Source organism: Mytilus galloprovincialis, chromosome 5, assembly GCF_965363235.1.
Source record: "Mytilus galloprovincialis chromosome 5, xbMytGall1.hap1.1, whole genome shotgun sequence".
NCBI classification, from domain to species: Eukaryota; Metazoa; Mollusca; class Bivalvia; order Mytilida; family Mytilidae; genus Mytilus; species Mytilus galloprovincialis.
In genome coordinates this window covers 42,584,257-42,590,707 of record NC_134842.1, presented here as the reverse complement: position 1 = coordinate 42,590,707, position 6,451 = coordinate 42,584,257, and the positions used below count along the sequence as shown (strand labels likewise).

Here is a 6,451-nt window from a genome sequence, read left to right as displayed (position 1 = left end):
ATGTTTTCAACAACACCAAGTAATTGTTTCCAGCTGCCAATCATCTTTTGAGTAGCTGTAAAATTACCACAAATGTCATCAACAACAAACACTGTTTGTTTTCCAGGCTGGTAGAATTGTCTGATTGGGACTGTTATAGGAATGACAGGATATCCTTTGACTTCAATCTTTAGCGTAACGTGCCTTGTGATCGCCGTTTTGCCTATCCCCGGGCTTCCAACAACAATTACACAGTTTTCATTTTCCAGACAATTTAATACAAATTAACAGCTCTTGTGGGAACAGTTATAAAAGGATTAGTCATTACTCTATATATATACATGGGTTCAATGGGGTGAAGTTGAATTTATCACTTTGTAAATTTAAAGACGCCATCATGAATTTGTTGACCGTTATGGAATATCCATTTCAATGACGATATCAGATACTTGAAAAGATTTTGTTAAATTGATATTGCTAACAAATAATATTGTCAAAACGATTTATTATTTTATGCAAGAAATGACATGTTTACTGTTAAATTTATTTTTTAGCATCTTTACAGGCAAATTATTCTCACAAGAATTTTACGTGAATTTGAATCTATTTGAATTCCACGTGAAATTTTATTTTAGCTTAATCCTAAGACCTTATTGTGAATTTTCAGTATATTATCTTAAATACACTAATTCTTATCTTGAAAATTAAAGAATTTACAACATCATTTGCAAAACATTAATTATGCAATACTGCTTTGGGTTTTAAGTAAGGTGCAATTTTTCTTAAGTAGAATATATATCAAATTATAATATATCACTGGTCAATAGTTTTGTTACAGTGGAAATGTGGACAAACCAGTGAGTGTAAGCTCTATTGGTTTTTTATGCAAAGCCTAAAAATATTTGTCGCATGAGATTTGTTAGTTTCGACTTGTAATATTGTCCTTATATTTAAATAACGTGACACTTTTTTTTGTTTTGACTTCAATTTACTAAGTGTATCATCACGAACTTTTCATTATACCCTGTATGTAAAAAATTGATAAATAAATGCGAATACATTCTCTTGCAATTCAATCGACTACGAGATGTTTACCTCTAATATTCCGCTGAATCACCACGTCTTCTTTCACGCTGTCTATTTTCCTTTGAAGTGTTGAAACATTCCCTTTCACTATAATGAAAAATATACAATATTTCAATCAAAATGTAAAGACAACGGTAGATATTTAATATACATTCGTATGTAATGATACGAGGCTGGCACGAAACTGGTTATGAAAAAAGAAAAGAAGTTAGTAGTATCATTCAATTATTACTTACCGCTATATATATATATATATATATATATATATATATATATATATATATATATATATATATCAATTATTGGCGTAAAAGTCAGCATTTCGTGCGTAAAAATGACCACCAAAGTAGGCACGGGGTTTAACTATGCATTTCCCTGCATACTTAAACTGTAGCGATATATTTCTCTATGAAAAACTTATTTGTTCATTGAATTACGGTATTTATCTTAAAGGCTTTTACATTATCTTCCACATGCACCAAAAATTAGCTCAATTGCGTTTATTTTCGTGAAATGCCGACACTTCGAAATTTCAAGACGTATATATGATGACTTATGCGCTTGCTTCAAACATATAACTTAAGAGTGCACGGTCTTTAATCATATATTTCTCATTTAAACTGATATATATATTGCTTTTTATTTATGAAATAGATAAAGTGTAAAATACCTTAATTTTTGGTTAAATTATATAAAGCCAACTTTCTTAGTTAAAAAGATATATTTAATAAACCGATATATACGCCTCGTTAAAAGGGTTTTCTTTTCTAGCAATGAATCTCACGTGATTAAATACGTCACATGTAATGTGAAGGACATTTGATATCATGTACAGTCTGTAGAAAATGGAAGTTATATATTTTGAGATTTACACTATATTACGAGTTTATCAAGGTATGAAAATTCCAAATAGGATTTTATTTGTATTATTTGTTTATTGTCAGTATAATAGATATAATAGATAGGTATTAAATGCATTTAGTTGTTATTTTTGGCTAGATGAGCTCTTGACCTACTTAACGTAATAAATAACAATAGCTTATTTACATTTAAATTTATCACAGACCCTGGCGGATCTAGAAATTTTCATAAAGTAGGGGCCCTCTCTAGTCAACTTTCAATGATTCCACAGTGGCGGATTCAAAAGCGGTAAGATTTTGTGTTCCCTATATAATCCCCCCTTTTTTGTCCTGGGTTGGGAACCCCTTTTTAAAATGGTTTGATCCGCCTGTGTTCCCTTAATATTTAACCACTTTTCAGAAATAGAACCCTGCGCCCCCTTAAATCTACCTCTGGGCTCTGGGTTATATCTCCAATTGAGGTCATATTAGAGAAATCAGGTGTACAAACACCAAAGTAGGCACGGGGTTTAAGTATGCATTTCCCTCTATACATAAACTGTAACGATATATTTTTATATATGTATTGCTTTTTATTTATGAAATAGATAAAGTGTAAGATACCTTAATTTTTTGTTTAAATTAAGTAAAACCAACTTTCTTAGTTTAAAAAGATATATTTAATAAACCGATATACGCCTCGTTAAAAGTTTTTTTTTATAGCAATGAATCTCACGTGATTAAATACGTTATTACAATGATTTTTATAGTTGTTATAATAATGAAACAATAATGACACAAATCATAAACATGAATTTAACTATTTCTTAGATGTTAATCTACAACCAGATCAGAGCCATATACATAAAAAGGCACAACAATATATTTATTAGCTAGATGAGCTGTTGACCTACTTAACGTAATAAATAACAATAGCTTATTTAGATTTAAATTTATCACAGACCCTGGCGGATCTAGAAATTTTCATAAAGTAGGGGCCCTCCCTAGTCATTATTCAGTGATTCCACAGTGGCGGATTCAAAAGCGGTAAGATTGTGTGTTCCCTATATAATCCCCCCTTTTTTGTCCTGGGTTAGGAACCCCTTTTTAAAATGGCTTGATCCGCCTGTGTTTCCTTTATATTCAACCAATTTTTCAGAAATAGTTCCCTGCACCCCCTTAAATCTACCTCTGGGCTCTGGGTTATATCTCCAATTGAGGTCATATTAGAGAAATCAGGTGTACAAACACCAAAGTAGGCACGGGGTTTAAGTATGCATTTCCCCTCTATACATAAACTGTAACGATATATAATTATATATATATTGCTTTTTATTTATGAAATAGATAAAGTGTAAGATACCTTAATGTTTTGTTTAAATTAAGTAAAACCAACTTTCTTAGTTTAAAAAGATATATTTAATAAACCGATATACGCCTCGTTAAAAGGTTTTTTTATACGCCCGTCAAAATTTTGACGGGACGTATTATGGTATACAAATGTCTGGTGTCCGTCCGTCTGTCCGTCCGTCTGTCCGTCTGTCCGGCGTAAACATGTCGCACCGTAACTTGAGAACGACTTATCCAAATTTCATGAAACTTAATATAGTTGTTTCTTATGATGGTCAAATGATCTGTATACTTTTTGGTGAAAATAAGATTTAAACTTTTTGAGTTACGGCACTTTGTAACTAAAACAGGGGTGTGCTTTTTATCACATGTCGCACCGTATCTCAAAAACGTTTCTTGATTATTGCTTAAAACTTTACACACTTCTTAGTAATATTAATCTTAATATCTGTATACTTTTTGGTGATGATTCAAAATTTCTTTTTTGAGTTTTTGAGTATTTTGTTAAAATGGGGAGGGTTTTTTTACATGTCGCACCGTATCTCAAAAACGATTTATGATTATTGCTTAAAACTTTACACACTTCTTTGTTATATTAATCTAAAGATCTGTATACTTTTTGGTGATGACTCAAAATTTTATTTTTGAGTTATTGAGTATTTTGTTAAAAAGGGGAGGGTTTTTTTTACATGTCGCGCCGTAGCTCAAAAACAATTTATGATTATTGCTTGAAACTGTACACACTTCTTTGTTATACTAATTTAAAGATCTGTATACTTTTTAGTTTGATTCAAAATTTTATTTTAGTGATATTTGTAAAATAAAACAGGGTGGGAAAGGGGGGGGGTTCACATGTCCCGCCGTGTCTCAAAAACAATAAATGGTTATTGTTTAAAACTTCCTCAGAAACTATTTATGGTTATTGCATAAAACTTCCACACAAGACGTCGGGCGTAAGCTGTTTATTTTTTTATAGCAATGAATCTCACGTGCTTAAATACGTTATTACAATGATTTTTATAATTGTTACAATAATGAAACAATAATGACACAAATCATAAACATGAATTTAACTATTTCTTAGATGTTAATCTACAACGAGCCATATACATAAAAAGGCACAACAATATATTTATTAGCTAGATGAGCTGTTGACCTACTTAATGTAATAAATAACAATAGCTTATTTAGATTTAAATTTATCACAGACCCGGGCGGATCTAGAAATTTTCATAAAGTAGGGGCCCTCTCTAGTCATTCTTCAGTGATTCCACAGTGGCGGATTCAAAAGCGGTAAGATTTTGTGTTCCCTATATAATCCCCCCTTTTTGTCCTGGGTTAGGAACCCCTTTTTCAAATGGGTTGATCCGTCTGTGTTCCCTTTATATTCCACCAATTGTTCAGAAATAACACCCTGCTCCCCCTTAAATCCACCTCGGGGCTCTGGGTTATATCTCCAATTGAGGTCATATTAATGCAGTTTTCATCACTTATTTTTCAAGATTCATCATAACACAAGTTCTTTATCTAATAATGTATATGGCTGAATCCGCCCCTGTAGAAATTATCTTTCTGAAACACAAAATGCATTTAACTTTTACACATCTAGTGTATGACAGATCTTAAAACTTTTCCAACTGAAGCCAAAAGCCAGAAAACTTTTTATTCTCATAGTGGTGTGAACATGATTGTTGTTCCCATAATACTTGTTCCCCCTGGAACAAGTCTTTGAATGGTAATAAGTTCTTTGGAACAAACATAACATAATTTTATTTCCACCTTCTTAAGATATTTTCCTGGAACTAAAATGTTATATGGTTTCATAATATCTGTTCTTTTAGAGAGAGTGTCATTTGATTTTTTATACTTGATCACACCTTAGTTGATATTCACCTCACATTTCATTTACCTGGACATGAAGTACATACAAAGAACATGAAGAGTGGGCAAGAAAAGGGGAACGTGAACCCTGGAACACATATTTTTTTTTTAAATCTCCGGACTGACTTTAAATTTAGTCCCTGTTTATTTTTTAATAGACTGTGAGAGAAATCAGGTGTACAAACAAGAAACACGAGGCCGGGATAAGGTACCGGTACTTCATGTATCTCTAACAAATGTAAAATTCAAAAAAAATATTATAACACAAAAAAAAAATTATAAAAAGAGATACTGAAATGTTTTATTTAGTGTATAAAGTGTTTTTTCAAAACTAATATATTTTCTCGTTTCAGCTGAAAGTACCTCTCTAATAACTGTTTATGTGCTGCTTAAAAATATATTGCAGCACTTCACAGTTGCTTGAAAGGTTGAAAATGTCATCATGCAGAAATTAGAGCAGATTCCTCAGATTAAAATCATTGAAAATGGATAGATGCACTGGTCCTGGTGGTATACATCGATACAATTAATCTTAATTACATTTGGAATGAAAATTGTCTTCTTTTTTGTTTTTTTGCACGATAAAACCAATATTTAAAGTGAGTCACTCGTTAAAAGTAATGTTTATCCCATTCTTAAACCAATGCATGTATATCATCAACTTAGTCTTCTGTGCATTTCTAATGCAAAATAAGGCAAAATGTTTGGTCCGATTTGATTCTGTTATTACAAACTTTTTAAACAAATTACTTCCCTTTGTTAATCTGAGACTGGTTCCATACCGGACAATTTGGCTTTTGCCAATGCAAAGTATAATGGATTGAAAATGATGTATCGGCGTTTAAACTAATTTTGTATGAAAAATAATTTCTGATGTCGTAAGTATTTATTTAAACAACAAGAGGGACGAAAGATACCAAAGGGACAGTCAAACTCATAAATCTAAAACAAACTGACAACGCCATGGCTAAAAGTGAAAAAGACAAACAGAAAAACAATAGTACACATGACACAACATAGAAAACTAAAGAATAAACAACACGAACCCCACCAAAAACTAGGGGTGATCTCAGGTGCTCCGGAAGGGTAAGCAGATCCTGCTCCACATGTGGCACCCGTTGTGTTGCTTATGTGATTACAAATCCGGTAAATAGTCTAATTCGGTAGGTCACATTCATGAAAGGGTTATTCCATAACGGTCAACCAACTCGTGATGGCGTCCATAAAATTTACGTAGGGATGATTTCAACTTCACCATTTGGAACTCTTGGTTTAATAGCTTCCTTGTGAGCAGTAACCCTCTATCAAGAAAATCA

General features: G+C 32.0%; 1 long non-coding RNA gene across 1 annotated transcript; it reads left to right on the top strand.

The window, feature by feature from the left end:
- Positions 1-1,405: 1,405 nt before the first annotated feature.
- Positions 1,406-5,738, top strand: LOC143074525 (uncharacterized). Its single transcript, XR_012977910.1, has 2 exons — positions 1,406-1,959; positions 5,489-5,738. It is a non-coding gene; the product is annotated as an uncharacterized LOC143074525 (long non-coding RNA).
- Positions 5,739-6,451: the final 713 nt, after the last annotated feature.